The 21,560-nt window shown below is 36.5% G+C and overlaps 1 pseudogene; it reads right to left on the reverse strand.

Moving 5' to 3' along the window:
* Positions 1 to 7,227: 7,227 nt before the first annotated feature.
* LOC101528065 (ATP synthase F(0) complex subunit B1, mitochondrial-like) lies at positions 7,228 to 7,982 on the reverse strand (annotated as a pseudogene).
* Positions 7,983 to 21,560: the final 13,578 nt, after the last annotated feature.

The following is a 21,560-nucleotide window of genomic DNA, read 5'->3' on the forward strand; positions in this document are numbered from 1 at the left end:
TTGCTACTAATGAGAATGTATTATGAACATTAGCTTTTACCCATATAGTTCTTTCCACAACATATAACTTGTCCCAAAATCCACAACCAAAGTACGTTAAGTGTTAAAACTCTTATCTGCATCTACCATATAACAATAACGTAGAAATAAGAAATCAATATATAAAGTCTATGAACAAGCTGAGTATATAAATAGTAACAGTGTCCCCATGCTTTCAAATGTCATGTTAAGCTAGCACTGCTTGAATTCTCCACAAAACAGGACTATTCTCTACAAAACAGTGCTTTGCATCACACCACAGGAGTTGGTAAAGATACAATTTTCATTTTTGTTTGTAAATTCAAGAGAGAAAACAACTAACCATATGACACACACTATACTAAATATTTGATACATATGATTAGATACTTTGATAACAGTAATGGAGGTCCATATCATTACTTCTCATGTATCCTTTATGCTTAAATGTATTGCTAATAAGAGAAAAATAGTTAGGAATAGAGGCCTACTTAATTAATTTCCAGTCCCAGTGAAGAATAGTGGCTTGAAAAATCAGATATATGGCCAATTTTGTGAACTTTGAAATTGAATATCTTGCACTTCTATGTGTGTGAACTGAGTGTCCTAGCCATTAAAACCATTGATCAATGCCATATACCCCATAACTTTTCATTGCATTCTTAGAATGTTTCTGTCCCTTTACTTTTTATTAATTTGAAAGTTATTCTTTTTAATCTAGTAGTTAGATACCTTTAAGTTGCATACTTTATTGTATGCTAATTACATTTCATCAATGTACTCTTTCCTCAGATAGTAAAGGAAATCATATCCATCACCACTCTAAAATATTGCCTTTGATTATTGTTATGATCTATCTGACATGGTTATCTGTTTTACTAAAGTACTTTTGGTCTCCAAACTGTTGGAATAAGAAACAAATCAGAATTGAGATATATTATTTCCAGTCCTATTGCAATGACTAAATTTAGCGATTATGTGGATGCTATTTAGATGAAACTGCAGAAAGCTACTTCTGTTGGACAGTTACTAAGGCAACCCTATGGAAAAGAAAGACATATGAATGGACTGAGGAGCCAGTAAAGCTATCCTATAATATTGGAATGCTTCAGCTATGCATGTTTTCAGAGATATACTACCAAATCCAAAGAGTGCTTGAACACATTTGAAAACAGAAAATGTATAGTGTTTTGGTGCATTTCCAAAAATTTGTGAAATATCAAAGAATGAAAGATATATTTCATGTCTAAATGAAGGTATTCTGTGGAAAGCTATCCATGTTTTTTTCCTCAGATTTAAGGGTTACTTTTCAAATGTAACACTCTTGTGTTTGATTTCCACTGATCCTAAATTGGGAGCTATTTGTAGTGGTAGTCTGGCACTACCTTTTAGTTCACAATTATACTCACTGCTTGGACAGAGGTGATGGTACTTTTCATGCTTGTCTAGTAAGGGCACCCTTATTTAAGGAAACCAGCTGGAGATTTTGAAATATGTTCCCAGATCTTGGGAAATACATCTCCTGGTGTTTGACTCTCCGCTGAGGCTTCAAAAGAGGCTGTAGAATTATCTGGAGAAACAGGGTCATATTAGCAACCAACTGCACTTCCACCTACAGATTGAATGAGGCTGTAAGTGTGTTTTTCATATATTGTTATGGTGATAAGGGATCAGATAGATAGAAAGAAAAAAGCTTGAAGTTATCTTAACAGGGACCTAGTCCAAAATAACTACCTGGAAGAGAGCTGGGGCTCCAGTCTAGAGAGGCTGTTCAATCACCCACCAGACACTAAAGAACGTAAGAGCTGTTACACACAACATGAGGATGAATTTCTCAGAAATCCTTCAAATCATCCTGTGAGAGAACAAGCTATCTTTCAACAACTGACAAAGCTAGAGATTTGTGGCTGAATGAGTTGGTACTCTAGACCCCCTCCTTTAGCTAAGAAAAGAAGACGGACAGACATTGCAGGAGGAGCCACAGGTTTCCTTCATGAAACTGAGTCAAACTGGACTACAAGAGCACTTTGGGGTTTCAACCCTGGAGGTTAACTGCACTACATAATTGTCACTTAAATGAGATGCATATATAGTTTAAAATTAGGAAATGTTATTATCACTATGTGAAAGTAATTGGAAAAAGTTGTTAAGTATTAACCATAACAGAGAACAGAGGCCCTAAGATGGTCGAAAGCAACACGACAGTAGCTATATCATATCAATTTAAGCCTACATAATAAGATTGTAAAAAACAAATTACAGAATAAAGTTGGTTTAAATATGTGTTCCCAGGGAAATGTATCAATGATATACCTTTAAAAAACAACAATATCAAGTAGATGCAGAAGAATGTCTCATATATGCATGTTAATAGAAATTGGTTTTGTTCTGAAAGAAAAATTCAGTGAGGAAGAAAATCACAAAGAAAATTTATATAATGAGGATAATGACAAAGAATAAGGTGAAAACAGGGAAACACATTTTCCCTGTGAGTTCTACAAAATGTCCCATGAACTGTGTGTTTCCATAACAGAGTTTATTGCTTCTGCTTTCAAAGCCAGGCCAATAAAATGCAATTTCATCAAGTCCCCCACAGATTAAATATCAAAATATTTTTGAACAATTCTTTCTCCAGGTTTAGATAGTATGTTTTCACCTGTATCCACTGACTGGGCATTAGAATAATTTTTGAGAGCGATTCTCTGACATTCTTTATCTGTACAGTTTCTTGTCTCCAATACTCTTATCTGAGAACAATAGCCTTCTTAGTATTCCTGGATAATCAGATCCATCCCAGGGAAAATGATCCCAAGTCATCCTAGGCTTAGACTCTCTCCTTTCTCTACACTGCCACAGGAAACTACCCCTAAGACATAAGTTCCTGAAAACCCGCACTTCCACTTCTTTGTTTCCAGCTTCTCAGGAATTGCTGTCCCTTGGTTTTCTAGTGTTCTCTGTCTTATAACTGCTTAGTTTTGTTTGCTTCATATGAGACCGTGAATCCAAGCACTGTTGTTCCACCTTGGTCAGAATATTACACTGAAACTTCTTATTGTTATTGTTTAAAATTCATTTTTTTTTTGCTTAGGGCTAGAATTGTAGCGTAGGAAGTAAAGCTGTTACCTGTGGCACCAGTATCACACTTGGAGTCAGTTCTTGTTTCAGCTGCTCCACTTCCAGTGTGACTGGGAAATCAGTGGAAGATGGCTTCCTGGGATAAAACTTCTGGCTGATGGCTTCTGCCTGGCCCAGATCTGGCACTTGTGTTCATCTGGGGAGTGATGGAAATCTTTCTCTATATCACACACTCTCTCTGTAACTCTTTCAAAATAAATAAATATTTTTAAAATAAGACTTATTTTTATAAATAAATGTAAAGAGAGAGATAGAGAAATATCCCATAAGCTATTTCACTTCCTAAGTGCCTACAACAGTTGAGGGTGAGCTGAGAGCCAAGAGCCAGCAACTAACTCCACACTAGTCTCTGTCGTGGGAGCAGGAACCCGAGTACTTGAATCATCATCCAGAATTGGAAGCAGAACTGAAACTTAAACCCAGTGTCTCCTATATGGGATGTGAGAACCATAATTGGTATGCCAAACCTGTGCCATTGAAGTTTTTAAAGTAAAATCTCAGAGAAAAATATGTAATAAAACCCCAAAGAAATGAAAAGGGGAGTGAAATAAAACACATGTATTGTCTCTTTCATCCAAGAGGCATTGTAATGTGTTTTTTTTTTAAATACATTTCTAAAATCCTTTCTCTTCAACTGGTTAACCTTCCCTTCTGATCTCAGCTCACTTGTTCATAATGTGGCTTCTTATAAGTGGGGAGCTGAATCAGAAGTGATGCAACTGAGACTTAAATCATGGTTCATTGGGGGATGCTGGTGACACAGGTATAGGATTAGTTTGCTTTGCCACCATGCTGGCCCTAATAATACTTTTTAAAATGTATTTTATTTGTTTGAATAGGAAAGAAAGATCTTTCCTGTACTGTTTCACTCCCCAAATGGCCACAACAGCCAAACCAAAGCCAAGATCCTGGAACGCCATCTTGAATTCCCATTTGGATGGTAAGGGCCCAAATACTTTGGTCATTTTTCACTGCTTTCCCATGTGTATTAACAGGTAGCTAGGGGTTGGAAATGAAGCCACAGGGATACAAACTGGCATCCACATGTTTTGTTGGTATAGCAGGCATCATCTTAACTCACTAGTCCACAACACCAGTGCCTGAATTCCTATCTTTTTACAACAGAATTACATATTGAGTTTTCCTGGCGATTGTCACCCACCCATCATTTATTCTACTATGGAACATTGTCCAGAGTGTGAAAAGCTCTAACACATCAGCAGAAGTTTAAATTTGAAGCAGGAAAACATAAACATGTTAAATTTTCTACGTTTTCTTGTTTTCTATATGCTTCAGGTATGTCCATCAGAATTTCATATTTTACGTTATGATGGGATATTCTGCTTTTATAGATGAGAGACCATAAGATGATTGGAGCAATGATGATTTTGATTTAATGACTTTCTATCCTCCATTAGATTGTTGTTAATGAACACATTTTCACTGAAGGAGCAGCCCATGATGGAAAAGTAAGCAAAGCTTTTGTAAACAATAGTGAGTACTTAAGTTGATACTTTTCTACACATGTAAACATGAGTAATTATTTTTGGTTTTTATCAATCCTTATCCCTAAAGGCTACTCACTAACCAGAAAGAAATTGAACTTTCAGCAACAATAGTGACCTGTGATCCTAACACTGAACTTTCAATAAGGTTTCAAGTTAAAAAAAAAAAAAACTTAAGACACATTGAATAAAATTTGAAGACAGAAATTCATATAATTTCTTTCATATTTTAGTGTCTTTTGATAATGGAATTAAAACCTATGTTATCAAATCATATTATAAAATGTTTGTTCCCTTCATACTCAATTCTCATTTCATCCTATGAAATGTTCAGTATTCTCTTCTGCCCATTAGTAAAAACATGTGAGCTGTCAAGTATTATCAAGGTGAATTTCTTTCATATTTCATTTCTTCAGAAAGTGTATTTTTTATAAAAATTTACTTTCAATAATTATAAAAATTATTGCATGTTTTTTGAATCAATTGTACATTAACCATCATTGTAAAAATGTAAGTCCACAAGATGGACTATAGCCCTTAAATTCTTGTGCTCAGAGGGAGAAAGTACTTGCTAAACTTCAGCCCACATACACACATTTTATTTTGGTTTTCCTGCATAGGATAGTATGTTACACAAGAATAATTTCTAAAAGGTAAAGTTATAAAATGGACACATGTTGGGCCCAGTGTGTGATGTAGCATGTAAAGCCATAGCCCAAGGCACAGGCATTCTATGTAGGCATCAGTTTGTGTCCTCACTGCTCCGCTTCTAATAAAGCTTTCTGCTAATGACATAGGCAAAGGGAAGATGGCCCAAGGAAGTCTGACCCACCTCTGGCTGTTGCAGCCATTTGGAGAGTGAACTAGCAGATAGAAAGTCTCTTTCTCTGTAATCCTGACTTTCAAAATCAGTAAATAAATCCTCTTAAAAATGCATGCACGTCAAACATTTATTTAACTTAATGATGAGCGGGGAAGTGTTATTGGTTAAAGAAAGTCAGGCTGCAATACATTTGGTAAATTTAAGATAAAGGTGTTTAATTTTTAATGAAGAAAACAAAAATGAACTGGGAATTATTTTCTTTATCAGAGAGAAATGGTGTATGTTTTAATGCTGTCTATAAGTTAATATGTAACTTCACAAAGCCTAGTCCCTACAAAACAATCAATAGTAAACCAAATAGTGTTATTTCATAAGGAAACAAATATCGTAAATTATCTTCTAGACAATTTGTCAGAATGAAAAGGTAAACATGTAGTGTTCCATTTGTCTAAGCTTTTTGTAATTTTCTGTTAACAACAATCAAGAAAGTATGCTCACATGTAACATGCATCAGGAAAGTTCTCAATAAGTAAAAGGAAATGGGCCTGGTGTGATTACTCAATTGGCTCATACTCTCCTTGCAAGCACCAGGATCTCATATGGGCACCAGTTTGTATCCCAGTTGCTCCATTTTCCATCCACCTCCCTGCTTGTGACTTGGGAAAGCAGTGGATGATGGTTTAAATGCTTGAGGCCATGCTTCTTCTTGGGAGACCCAGAAGAAGTTCCTGGCTCCTGGCTTTGTGTCAACTCAACTCTGGCCATTGCGGCCATTTGGGGAGCGAAATATTGGATGGAAAACTCCTCTTTCTGTCTCTCCTTATCTGTCTACGAAATCTTCCTTTCAAATAATAAAATCTTTAAAGATAAAACAGTAAACAATTGAAAAGAACTATTTTACTGGGTGAAAAAATACAGAAAAAATGAGGAGGGAATTTCTTTCTAAATATGAAACTACTTCTAACAGAATGCATTTTTGGCTCAGGAATAGACTAATCACTGGAACAGAATTATGTGGCCTTTTAGCTTTTATGTCAAATGGAGGGAAATGATGTATTTCTTTCATTCTAATATAATGACTATATTAAATGATCATAGGAGTTTTAGGAACATGTATTAAAAGTTAAATAGTACAGTTCACAGATTCCTGGGAGATGTGTGACTTCATAAAGGAAAATAAACAAAGGCCTTGGAAATGATTAGATAGCATTTGACTGTAACAAGGTCAGTCTCAGACTGTTTAATAAATAATGTTAGGAAAACTTGTTCTATACATATAAAAAAGCAAAACCTGATGTTTACTTTATCAAATATTAAATGCTGAATTCCAGAATTAGAAAGCTACATATGGGAGAAAAATTGTACAGTTAATAGATAAAAATTCAGATGAATATATTTGTCATCTAAGTTCATGAGTTGCCTTTTTTCATAGTTCAACTATGACTTTATTGGAGGATTGTAGAATTTATAATAAACCCAAAATGTAACTTGATATTCTTTAGTCAGGCAGTGTGATTCAATCGAAACAAGCTGCTCATTAAAACTAATCATGAAAAAACTAATCATGGAACAATTTGAAACACAAATGACTAGAATCACATGACTGGCCAAGGGATCTCTCATTTTATGAAATACAAATTTCACTTTTAGGAAAGACAGTGTAACTTCAGTATAGAACAGCAGTCACATTTAATTTCCACCTGGTGAGTCAACTCTCTAACTGCCTCAGCTGGGACAGGTGCATGACTAAACTAGCTGTACTTCAGCCAGCAGCTTTAGGTCTGCCATGCACGTGGCAGTTGTCTTCTTTTCCTTCGGTGTGGAGATGATCTGCACCACATGCTTCTCTACCCAGCTTATCAAATGCTCTTGTTCCTTTTGCTGCATCATAGTTTGCACAGTGATGTGATAGTCCAGGTGATTCTTAATCCCCGTTTATACTCTATGAAGCTGCCCTCAGTAGGTCACGTCCAAGACCATAACAGTGTTATTCCTCTGGACATCAATAAGGTAGTGGCAATTCTGAACCAGATGTTTCTGTGCCTTCTTCAGTTCCACTGCATTCTAGATTTCTTTACTGGAAGCCTGCCTCACCTCTTCTAGCAGAGTAATTTTTTGCTTATTGAGTTTATCAGCAAGTGCTCCAATTAAGACACAGTATTATTAAATTGCACATACAAGTAACCCTGCTACTGATATGATAGAGATCTCTGGGGTAATCACATGTATTTCATTGGATATAAATATAAGATAAGCCTAGTTCCTAGCTTGTAGGGTACTGTTAAACCAACTTTAGGATAGAGGAACTGGAAGAATTCCTCAGCAGTCAAGCCAAGCCAAACTTTTCCTCCATATTCAGGGAGAGGTGGTAGAGGGACAAGATTTGGCTGCCCTGTGTAAGATCCTTATTGCCTGCAACACCCATTGACCTAGGAGGCCTGGATTCCTCAGACAGTGGGGGTTGCTCTGGTACTGGCAGAAAGCACTAGCCAGGACAGCATAGTCAGTAAAATTCCAGGGGTCCCTGTGGGAGAGCACTTCTTCAATAAGGATCAAAAAACATTAGTCAAGAGCCATGAAAAAGATTCATCTGAGTACATGAAATGTTTTTGCCCCCAGTAAAGTACAACCAGAAAAAAAAAATCAGAGAGAGAAATGTATCTGCCATATGTAAAGCCAAATGAAATATAAACTGAAGACATAAAAGTTCAGCAAAGAGGATAACCAGAAAGCAAATCAATACATGCAGAGAACATGAATCTCATTAGTAATTTAGAAACTGCGGTGAAAAACAACAAAGGGGATAGCACCTTGCAATGACAAGAAAAAAAGTAAGAGTTGCTGCAGATGTGGGACATAGGAGCCTCAGTATCCTGCTGATGGGTCTGTTACAAATCTGATATAAACTTTTGTTATTTAGTGAAGTCAAGGTTGATTGTATTCTATGATTTGGCAGTACCATTGAGCACACACCTGGAAACAATTCAAATATCTACCAAAAGGTTTATTGATAAGCAAATTGTGACATATCCACAAAATCGAAAGATATTCTGATACATGTTACACAAGCATACTTCAAAGAGTTTATGGAAAAATATACTTGCAAGATAAAAATATTTTGGTGGAAAAAACTGGAAAACCATGTGTACATGAGTTCTTCAAAAAGTTCAGGGAAAACACATATTAGTAGAATTATGCATGGATTCTAACAAAAATTACATGATAAGCTTGTCTTGTAACTCCATTTTCCCCTAAACTATCTGTTTAGTTCCCTCATTTTAGATTCCTGAGTTGCTGTAACAAAGTCCCACAGACTGATTGACTTAGTAAAGAGAAAATTGCTGCCTCAGTGTTCTGGAGGCTCCAAATCTGAAGTCAAGGTGTGGGTGCGGCCAAACCCTCTGAAACTTTCATGGGAAAACATTCCACTAACTCTCCCCAGCTTCTGCTCTCCAGACCACCCTTGACACCCCTTGGCTTATCAGTGCATCACTATAATCCCTGTGTCTTCACTCATTCGTTTTCTCTGTGCACATCTGTGTCCAAATTCCCCCTTCAATAAAGATACCAGCTGCTCTAGATTAAGCCCTGCTTGCAGCTGCAATTCAATCTTTGCCTCTTTCATCAAAGTATCTTTCTTTCCTGTACCTATATCCCTGTGCCTCTCTTTGTGTAAGAACACTAGTCATAGCTGTCCATCCCACTCCAATAAGAGCTCATCTTTGTTGGAATTTATTGCCACAAATCAGCATACCAGATGCATCAAATCACACAGGAGGTCTTTATTTGCACTGAGAAAGATGGCCATGGGGGTGGGGGGGGTGGAGAAAGAGAGAGAGAGAGCCTGAGAGGAGCCCATGTTTATACCAAGGGGGCGGGTATTGGGAATACAGGGCCATGAGGGATTTGTTGATATGGCCTTAGGTGGATACCAGGGATACGATGCCTCTTAAGAAACATTTTAAGCATAGGCTGTGATGTGGCTTAAGAAGGTGATAAGTTTTATGCAAAAGGTGAGGAATACAGACACACATGGGCCATGTTCAGGGAGAGTGAACCAAAAAGGGAAAGGATAAGGAAGGGAGAGATTGCTATCTTCTGTCTTCAGGGTCCAGCCAGAGAGCAACAGAGAGGGAGAGAGCAAGCTGCTCCTCAGCTTGGGCTTGTAAAGGGCTTAAAGGGAGAATGGTTACACAGCACCCACACCCTTAGGTCCCAGGTAAAAGTCATTTGACTCACCGGTGGGCAGGAAAGATTACATCAGCAGGAAGTGTGGCTTCCAAACTCGGGACACTGAATTAGCTTTCTGCCTAAGTCCCTGTCACAGGTATTCTTCCCGATCCCTCCGCAAGCTTTCTTTGTCTGACATATCTTCTGATTATTATTTCATCCATTCTTTCATTTCATTTTTTCTCTCCATTCCTACTGGGATTCCTTTCATCACAAAAAAAGAAAGAGAAAAAGAAAATACTCCCTAACTGCCAAAGTGACAAGAAAATGAAGCATCAAGAAAACATCGAGATTTTGTATTCTTTAAAAAATATCATTTGAAAAAAAAAATGTTTTCAAATGATTAAAGCTAGGGGGCTTTAAAATGTAGCTATCATTTTCATCATTTCCATGATCTAGATAAGATTTATATTATTATTTCAGCTTTCAAAGTTTATGTTTACACAGTGTGTTACATATAAACTCTGTAAATGCTAAGTATGAAGAAAGGAATTGGGAATAAAATGTGTAATTTTCTAACTCGTTTAACAAATACTATTTAATAACATGTTATACAAATAAAAATTTAATCATAAAGTAGGGTAAGATTTAATATTTCATGCAAAAATTTTATTTTCGGATGTCTAAAATATCTGACAATATATACAATATCCTATTATGCAGAATAAATGTATTTTCTTGACTTTTGTTTAATTTAGAAAGAATGAATAGCCATTATTTTTCATGAACCAAACCTAAATTAAAATGTAAAAATAACTGAAAAATTCCAAAATAGTATTTCTACTAAGTTTTCAGTTATTTTTAAAGTACAATGTATTTTATCTTTCTCATTTAATATGTCATACACAAAGAATTGAATTTTCTCTATATGAGCATGCCTTGAATAGGTGCTAGAATTCTTAAATTAATTTTTAAAATGTTACATTTCATAGTTTTTGCTGGTGAAACTTTACAGATAATTATGTTATAGTGTATTTTAGAAATATTTCAGATCTTTTTCCTGGGGCATTAAGGGGCAGTTATTGAGTAACTTATTCCCCCAATTTCTTCCTACCCATGTTTGAATTCGACTTGTATGGTGATTCATTTTTTCCTAATCTTTCTTCTTCTAAATTGAACATTTATGATCAGTTTTTTTGTGAACATGTTCCTCCAATGAAAACATGCAGTATCCAACTGTTGTAGAGACTGGGATTGTGATTAAAATTGTGAGAGATTCATGTGTGCATGTTTAAGTATTTCTTCTGAGAAGCATTATTCTAGCATTATCCTGCTTTTTATGCTAGGTGAAAATTTCTTATGGACTAGATCTAGATTTCACTAATATTTATATGCTTGGCAAACAGGAGAACCTTGATAAATAAGCATTGAGTTTATGAAGTACCCCATTGTCTCCCTTTATAGCTATCCATTAATGACATTGTTTTATTTTTTGTTGTCTGTTACAAATATATTATTTCATTATGCATGTATTTCTCTTAATGCAGTTTTACTCAAGAATTAGAAATATGTCATGTGCTGTATCAGATAGAATGAGTTTTCACAAAATATATTTTTAAAATGAGAAACTTATAATGATGAAATATTTTCATACAAGTAGCTCCACCATGTGGATGCCCTCTCACCCTTTGTGATAGTCCTGTTTCACATTGTCCCTTCCGTATACTCTTCTTTGTCTTTGATTGGTCCAGATTCCCTGACTATGATTAGGGGCCTTGCCCTTTGCTCTGAAAACAAATGGAGACTGGACAGACTCCCAGTGTGTGAGGTAGATCACTTCAGGTATACTTTGGTCTCAGATGGTATTGGGCCTGCCCAATGATATGATTTCCCATGATCTAATCACTGGGTACTGTCACATAAATGTCTGAACTAGCTGTCTGAGTAGGGCATATTCATTAATGAGTGAACATATCCTTCACTTCCTGCTATTCCTAATCACACATTTATGAACTTTCTGAAGAAGGGTGAGTCCATCCCAGCACCTGTACCGAATAGTGACCTCTAGAAAGTCTTTAATATCTGAGAAGTTCCCTTAAGATTCAATAATTCAGGTATCAGATACCTGAATTGAATGGCAGAATATTTTTTATAAGAGTTCTGTGGGCCAGGGTGGTAACATAGCAAGCCAAACCTCCATTTTGTGGTGCCAGCATCCCCATATAAGTACCACTTCTTGTCCTGGTTGCTCCATCCCTTGTCCAGGTCTCTGCTTATGGCCTGGAAAAACAGCAGAAGATAGCCCAAGTCTTTGGGACCCTGCACCCACTTGGGAGACCCAAAAGATGCTCTTGGTTCTTGCTTCGGATCAGCTTAGGTCTGTCCATTGTAGCCATTTGGGGATTGACCAATAGGTGGAAGACCTTCACTCTTTGTCTCTCTCTTCCTATAAAATCTGCCTTTCAGATAAAATCAAATGAATCTTTTCTATTTCTTTTCTTTATTATTAAAAGCCCTTTATGTTAAGTTGCAATTAATGCAATATTCAAAATAATTATAATCTCATCTAGAGACTAAATATATTCCTACTTCTAATCTTTTCTTTAAAAAAAGTTTTGATTAGGATGGGATGAAGTTGAGTGCAACCATTTTCTATTGACTGAATGCTACTGAATTGGACAACTGATGTCTTTCGTTTGAAGGTTCCTTTGATTACCTTTACTTTCAATTTACTGAAAATTTCAACAAGATTATTTTGCCTTCCTTTCTGTCCTTTCTATATTTTCTTAATCGCGTCTATATGACCAGGATAAATCTCCCTTCTCCCATAGAGACTGTGAATAGGAATAAGGAATTTTGTATTATGCACAATTCAACAAATGTCTTTTTACATAGACTCTTTCAGAAACTCAGGAATAGAGTCCCTAATACAGTAGAAGTGTGTGAGGTGATTTATAACATTAGCATGTTGATGAAGAAAGTCATCTAGGGTCTAGACCAGCCCTTTGTCCCTGGTAAATCACCATCCACTCAGATTATTGTTAACTGCTTCATGGGTGGGGGAGGAGGGCGCGGTGTTTGGTGTGGTGATGGAGGGGAGCTTTCTGCTTAGGGCCATTTGGATATTTATAACATCATTCATTAGGCCATACAAGACTATTAACTTAAAAATTCGCCTGCTATAGTTTTAACGAATTTTGAGTCTTTCCTGCAGCTGCTTTGGCAGGGCCAAATCAAATGACTTCACAGGCCTTATAAGCACAACGGGCTGGATACTGCCCATTCCTAAACCTTGCAAAAAAAGAAATGTTGTAATGATTATGGCTATTGTATTGTATTTAGCCATTCTTGCATGTCTTGGGAGAATGCCAGTGCTTGCTGCCCTCGGATCAATTAAAGGTGAAATGAAATATGAAGATGCAGTACAGGCCATAAGACTAAAGTAACTTGCAGCTTTTAACAGAAAGCAATTTTTAAATTTATAGAAATATCATCCTAAAATGTGCTTGCACCTCACAAATGCCAGGAACAACTGTGTTAGCAAGTAAATGATGGCAGCCTAATCCTATGGCCTTAGAGTTGAAACTTGAAACAGGGTTTTATTTATTTTATGCACTAGCCAATATGAGGTTTGGTGAATCCTAAGCCTAATGAAGTTTATATAGCAACATTGAAAACCAGTTTTGGCAGTTCACAGCTTGCCAGAATTGGTGCCTCTGTGTCTTCTATTAGATACTTAGCAAATGACTCTGGTTTTTTAAAAAATGTGTTTTTCATTTGCATCAATTGTGTCTTATCAACATGTAAGAATTTATAAAAATGAGGTGCCAAAATACTTCACACCATGCTTATTGAGTATCAATAGGGACTTCCGTGTCTCTCTGTGCCTGTAACTCTGCCTTTCAAATAAAGAAATATTTTTTTTAAATAGCAAGTAATTATTTACTTTGTAATATATAGGATTTATAGTGGCAAATACTTTGGTAAGTGGATTTAAATTTAGTTACTGTGACTGACTGGAGGATAGAAATATTTTGTTATTATAACTACAAAAATATTATGTTTTGAAAATCTTGTAATGTTTTCAGGCTATTACAGCTATTATTTGTTTTGTGAGTAAAAAGATATTTAATTCTAATGTAACAGAAGAGTAATATGTTAATGCCACATACATTATTTCAGTTTAAATAAATATCAATATTCATAGTGATTTCTTGTAAACTAGTATCAGTTGATGTTGCTGACAACATAACTAGTACAGGGAATAATATATCCTTCAGTAAATACAGATGCTGCTTTTGTAAAAAAAAAGTCTAATTTTAATAGCTGTATTTTTGCATTATTTTTTTATTTGAAAGACAGAGTTACAAAAAGGAGACACAGAGAGACATCTTCTATCCACTGACTTACTGGCCAAATGACTGCAATAGCTAAACCTGAGTCAATCAGGAGCCAGGAACCAGGAGCTTCTTTTGAATCTACCACGTGTGTGCAAGGGCCCAAAGTCTTGGACCATCCTCTATTGCTTTTCTAGACCATAAGCAAGGATGTGGCTCAAAAGTGATGTAGCTGGGACTAGAACTGACACCCTATGAGATGCTGGTACTATAGGCAGAGGATTAGCCTGTTGAGCCACCACACTGGCTCATGTATTGAATATTTTCTACATTATAGTCCAAGATAAAAATCCCCACAACCTCAAGCAAAGACACAGCCATATAATAACCTTCTCAAGGAAGCAAACTCGTAAAACATTGATATAACTTGAAACTGCAACTTAATGAAAGGTATAAATAATCTCAGGAGTAGGTGAAACTGGATCACCATTGCAATCAAGGACGAATGTGATAGAACAGGTTACATTGCTGCCTCCGGTGTCAAAAAATCCAATATAGACACAGATTTGAGTCTTGGCTACTCCATTTTCTGTCCAGTTCTCTATGGATGTAGCTGGGATAACAGCAAAGATGGCCAAAATCCTTGGGTCTTGCATCAATGTGGGAAACCCAGATGAAACTCCTGGCTTCAGCCTAGCCCAGTGTTGGCCATTGCATCTAGCAAGTCAAAGATTTCTGTGTGTGTGTGTGTGTGTGTGTGTGTAAACCTTTGCCTTTCAAGTTAAAAAAAAAGAAAAATAAATAAAGCTTTAAATAAAAAAAAGAAAAAGTAAAGAACAGTATTTTATTTTATTGGAAAGACAGATATACAGAGAGGAGGAGAGACAAAGAGGAAGATCTTCCATCCAATGGTTCACTCCCCAAGTGGCTGCATCGGCTGTAGCTGAGCCAATCTGAAGCCAGGAGCCAGGGAGCCTCTTCCAGGTCTCCCACACGGGTGCAGCATCCCAAGGCTTTGGGCCGTCCTTGACTGCTTTCCCAGGTCACAAGCAGGGAGCTGGATGGGAAGCAGGGCTGCCAGGATTAGAACCGGCGTCCATATGGGATTCCAGCGCTTTCAAGGCAAGGACTTTAGCCGCTAGGCCACACTGAGCCGGGCCCAATTCTTCCAAGATATTTATGGATAAGTTATGATTGAGATCAAATTTCAAGGGTAGTTAGTAACTTTCTGAATAATAAAAAGTATGCAAGGTCCTGCATTATAGTGCAGCAAGTTAAACCACAGCTTGGGACACCAGCATTCTGTGGTATCCCATGTCATAATGCCCTCCGAGTCTCTGCTGCTCTGCTTCTGATGTAGCTTGCTGCTAATACACCTGGGAAAGCAGTGGAGGATAGGCCATGTTTTTGGGTCCCTGCCATGCACTTGAGCTTCTGACCCAGCCCAGGTTACTGTAGCCATTTGGGGAGTGAAAGCTGCGGTGAAAGATCTCTTTCTCCTTCTTTCTCTTTCTCTATTCTTCTCTGTGTCTGTCTCTATCTATCTGTCTCACTCTGAATTTCCTTCTTTAAAATCAGTAATCTTTTTAAAAAGGTATGCCATATGAGATTGATCTTAATAAGCAAAAAGACACATGATAGATCCATAATTAGATCTAATCTCTATCCTTAATCTATCAATCCTCAATATTAAAACATTATTACTTATCCAGTATTGCAGTTGTCAAATCAAATACTTTCTTTAAAAAAAAAAAAAAGAACACCATGTAAGTAACACCACAGTGAAACTATTGAATGCTTACTGGCCTGAGTTTTGTATAAATCAAAATGATTCTATCTATAAAAGACAGCTTGGTTTGCTTCTATATCTGTAGTGAATACCTTGTTGGATTTCTGGTTTAAGTATCATAATGCACGTTTTGATCCCTGTGAAAATTAATATAAAGCCTTGGGAAACCATCATTTTAGGAATTTATTTATTTATTTTTGAAAGACAGATTTACAGAGAGAGGGATGTTCCATTTGCTGGTTCACTCCCCAAATGGTTGCAATGGCCAGAGTTGAGCCGATCTGAAACCAGGAGCCAAGAGCTTCTTCCAGGTCTCTCCCACATTCCTGGAAGATCCCAAAGACTTGGGCCATCCTCTGCTGCTTTCCTAGGACATTAGCAGGAAACTGGATCAGAAGTGGACCAACCAGGACAAGAACTCATGGACATATGAAATGCTAGTACTTTCAGAGGTTTAGCCTGTTGAGCTACCACCCTGGCCCAGAAACCATCATTTCAAGTCAAATAATGCATATATCCCTTTTTGAGTTCTCACTTTTTTATTTCTAATAATTTTATTTTTAAATAATATAGTTAAATAATGTTTTGCTATTTCTATTTATTTATGCACCATGTAAACTCACCCATTTTTGCAGATGTACTTAAGTGATAGTATATTCACAGAATTATACATTCATCATCATAGTAAACTTTAGAACATTTCCATCATCTCAGAAAGACTACCATTTTATTTTCTGTTCCTACTGAAATCTACAGACTTTGAAATTTATAAGGGATAAAAGCTTTATTATCTCACAATTTTTTTACATTTTATTATTATTATCATTTTATGATACAATTCCATAGGCTCCTGGTATTTCCCTTATCCCTTCCCCAATTCCCTCCCCCCACCTAGTTCCTCTATATCATTACTAAAATATAGTTCTTCATACACAGTCATATGTCCATCAGTGCAGGCATGGACAGTGGCAGAGAGTCCAGCATCCTATTGTCAAGATATAGTGAACAGTTTCATTGTAAGTCCATCTTTGTCTGGAAGTAGAAATGCATACTACATTGTCTCCTCACATCTACTATACATCCCCTGAAATGAAAAGTCAAAATATAAAAATCAACAATAGAAAGAAAAATAGAAATTTACAATGCCATGAAGTTAAATGACATGTTACTGGATATGACAGTCCCTATTACACAGCTACTATACATCCCCTTAAATGAAAAGCCACAAAACAAAATCAACATCAGGGAGAAAAAAGAAATTAACAACACCATGAAGTTAAATAACATGCTATTAAATGACTAACGTGTAGCTGAAGAAATGAAAATCAAGGTTTGTTGGATGCACTTGGTGAAAACTTTCCTCTTGATTGGGACTTGGCGGTGTCCTGAGTGGACACAGACATCACATGTCTAGAGGGGTATAGTTAAGAGCCAGAGCCAAACTAGATTTTGTAACAAATCCAATCACAGAACAAGTCATTAACTCGTGGCTTGGAAATTTAGCTCTTAGTTAACCACTGACAGTTATTCATCACTATATTTGGTATTGTGAAATTAATCAATTTCCTCTAAAAATAAATAGTATATTCTGTTCTCTGTCACAGAACTAAAACCATATAGATGTAATAATGTATTTTTAAAAGTAAATTTTGGGAAACCAGCATTGTGGCATTATATATAAAGCCACTGCCTGTGATACTGGCATCCCATATGGGTGCCGGTTCATGTACTGGTTGCTCAACTTCTATCTTGCTCCTTGTAACGTTCCTGGGATAGGCCTCCAACTGCTTGAGCCATCACCTGCTGCCTACCAGGGTACACATCAGCAGGAAAATGAAACTGGTAGCAGAGCCAGGTATCAAACCTAGCCATTTTTATATGAGATTTGGACAGCTAATTTGCAAGGCTAAGCAGTCACCCTATACTTACATCTTTGTTGAAATACTGTGTCACTATCAGTTTATTCTAATATGACTTTGGAAATATTCTCTATTACTTTACAAAAATCCAAGGATATATAAGGAGGAAATATAAGGAATATGTGAAAAAAACAGATGTGGAACTTAGTTTATGTTCTTCCATACTTCTATTCATTCAAGGGTAATATGTGTTGTTCTTGTTTTTGTTATCAAGGGCATTTATGCCATAGCAAAAGATTGTACATGTATTTGGTAATACCATGAAAATACAAATACATTGAAACATGAACTTCAATTTATTTTCCATTCTCTAGTCACGTTGAGACCAATAACAATTATATACAACTGCCTAAGTCAGTTTTGCTTTGAGTATTCGTTTTACTTAAAGGCTAGAAAAACTAAAATCAAAGAACCTAGTAGTTAAGAAGTATACGACCAGGATTCTTAGTGTAAGACTCAATAGAATTGTTTTATACTATTTTTAAGTCATTGCAGTTTAAGTAGTGGGAATTTATTTTATTTTTTATCTTTATTTATTATTATTATTATCATTTTATGATACAGTTCCATAGGCTGCTGGCATTTCCCTTATCCCCTCCCCAATTCCCTCCCCCTCACCTAGTTCCTCTGTATGATTGCTATAGTATAGTTCTTCAGACACAGTCATATGTCCATCATTGTGGGCATGGAGAATGGCAGAAAGTCCAGCATCCTATTGTCAAGATATAGTAAACAGTTTCATTGTAAGTCCATCTTTGTCTGGAAGTAGAGATGCATACTTAAGTAGTAGAAATTTAATAATCAATGTAAAAGTATTTTTTCATTATTATTTAAGGAAATAGAGCTCATAAGGGACTATCATCAGAATAAATTGCTATTTGTCATTATAGTCAATAATCAACAAAAATAATGAGTTCTCAAGTATCTGCTGATATTAATCCCCTAGATCTGGAGATGAAATCATTATAATGACAAGTAGCAATTGTTAATGAAAATGAAGATTGCACAGTGACTTCAACAAGGAAACTATTCATATAATAGATTGAGTTAAATCTAATCAGTGCACACCCAGGTAGAGATTCAGTGGGGAGAACAGAAGCTGGCTTATATAGTAATTTAACTTCTTGGATCTCAGATAGTGTTTCAGCATGTTGGTTGTTGTAGTCCATCAAGGATCATAAATAAGGATCATAAAATTTATTTTTATGCGAATAGTATATAAGTATATGCTTTTAAAATTATATATGACCAGTTCTGGAAAATGATTTGACTTGGAAATCATTTCATAATCAGAAGAATGGCATCCTTTAAACAAACAAAAATGCAGAGTATGCTAGTATATATGTGTAAAGCTAAAACTAGGCAGCATTTGAAAGGCAGAGTAACAAAGTACAGGTGAGGGGGAGAGAGAAAATCGTGCATTCACTGCTTCACTGCTCCAGCTAAAACCATACCTGGGCCTGGCCAGGCAGAAGCTGAAAGACAAGAACTCGATCCATGTATGCAGTGTGGGTGGCAGGAAATCAGATACATGAGCCAACATTTGTTGCTTCCCCAGGCATATTAGCAGAGAGCTGAATCAGAAGCAGCATAGCAGGAATGCGAACTGGCACTAAGATATGGGAATGCTGGCTACTTGAGTCATGGTTTAACCTACTGTACCACAGTCCTTGCCTAGAAGAAGATGATACAAACATATTTCAAGGATAAGTATGGTAATGTTCAAGGCAAAGAAAAAGCACAGTGAGTTACACCACTGCCTGCAATGCTTTCATCCATAGGGTATCAGTTTGAGTCTTGGCTGCTCCGCTTGCAATCCAGCAGGCTGCTAATGTGCCTGAGAAAACAGCAGAGAATGGTCCAAGTTCTTGATTCTCTGCTTTGTGGGAGATCCAGGAGAAGCTCTTTGCTCCTGGCTTTGACCTGACACCTGTTGCAGCCATTTATGAAGTGAAACATGATAGAAAACTTCTCTCTCTTTAATTCCACTCAAATAAATAAAACAGATATCTTTAAAAATTGAATTCCATGCCTTAATTATTCATTATTCTGATGACTTTTTTTGAAAGACTTTACATATCCATGCCTTGCAAAATTGGGGGAGGGGAATGTAAACTTACGTTTTTTCCATGAACTTTTTGAATGACCCTTGTATTAGTACAGTACATACCTTTTTGCCCTATGGCCATGTTCTTTTTTAGTCAAATTCATGACTTATCTTTCATGATCAGACTTTATGGCTAATGTCTTTCAATAAAAGGCATGATTCATATTTGCAGGCATTTTCAGTCTTATTTTGCTCCACAGGGATTATTAAGAAAACCTGGAAACAGTTTAAAAGAAGTCTTATGTCATAGCCATTCCTGAAGTTTGTAAAGTTTGCATCCTTTCTTACTTATAACAAATACCCTAGCTATGAATCAACATGAAAATGAGTTGAGATAACTCACCCAGCAGGTCTCTGTTCTTGTTTGTTATTGTTTCTTGAGTATCCTCATTCCTTGACCATATATGGAAACCTTAAATTTAAAATTTGGCCTAGTAATTTTCAGATGATTGTAAATTAGGTAGACATGTTAAGACAGTTATGTGTTGGCTCAATGTGATACTCTAGCAGCTAAAGTCCTCACCTTGCAAGCACCAGGATCCTATATGGGCACAGGTTCTAATCCCTGCAGCCACGCTTCCCATCCAGCTCCCTGCTTGTGGCCTGGGAAAGCAGTCAGGACCGGGAAGAGGCTCCTGGCTTCTGCTTTCGGATTGGCTCAGCTCCGGCCATTGCAGGCACTCTGGGAGTGAATCAGCAGACGGAAGATCTTCCTCTCTGTCTCTCCTCTTCTATGTATATCTGACTACCCAATAAAAATAAAATGAAATAAATAAAAAAGACAATTATGTGAAACAGTATAGATAAACAAGATTGATGATATAGTTAGTTTTTAGTCAGCATATAAATAGGGTAGGCTGGCTTGTCTTTCATATTGAAAACTAAAATCTGTTCTCAAATAGAATAGGTTTCTAGAATAATAGTGATTTGTATACTGATAACTTGTACAAGACTTATATTACATAATGTCATTTTCTAGTAAATAATATACTCATTATTTCTATAGACAAACTGTCACGTAGTAATAGCACTTTATGTAATTTTTAAATTTTATTTATTTAAAAGCCACAGTTACAGAGGTAGCAAGGGACAGAGACCCAAAAAGATCTTCCATCCACTGCTGTACTCCCTAAATGGCTGCAATGACCAGAGCTGGCCAGGTCAAAGCCGGAAGCTAGGAGCTTCTTCCAGATCTCCCCCATGGATGTAGACCAAAACACAAAGAAGAAACATCTCAGGCTATACTGCATAGAAACATCTCAGGCTATACTGCATTTCTTTGCTTTGCTATAAATTCCACAAATTATCTTGAATAGTGACAGTGTTTGAGCCTGTTTTCTACTGTTATAAAGTGGCTGGCAGCAGCAGATATCTCAAGTGCTTGGGCATGTGCTGCTCACATGGGGCATCCTGTCAGAGTTCCAAGGTCCTGACCAAGTCCTGGCCCAGTCCTGACCCAGCCAGTTGGGGAGCAAATTAGTGCATGAAAGATCTCTCTGTCACTCTATCTATGTTTACACACACACACACACACATATATATACATATGTATGTATATATATATATGTATATATACATACACACACACCATATATCTGTCCCTTCTCTGTGCTGCTGCCTCTCCCTCTTGCTCTGTTATTGTGCCTTCAAAAGAAATAAGTTTTTAAAAGCAGATAAATTTATTTTTGGTACAAAAATTTTTAAGCCCATAAATGTTTTTTCAAAATCTGCATTTTCATGTGTTTTTTATTTGTTCT

This window comes from Ochotona princeps, chromosome X (genome assembly GCF_030435755.1).
Source record: "Ochotona princeps isolate mOchPri1 chromosome X, mOchPri1.hap1, whole genome shotgun sequence".
Taxonomy (NCBI): domain Eukaryota; kingdom Metazoa; phylum Chordata; class Mammalia; order Lagomorpha; family Ochotonidae; genus Ochotona; species Ochotona princeps.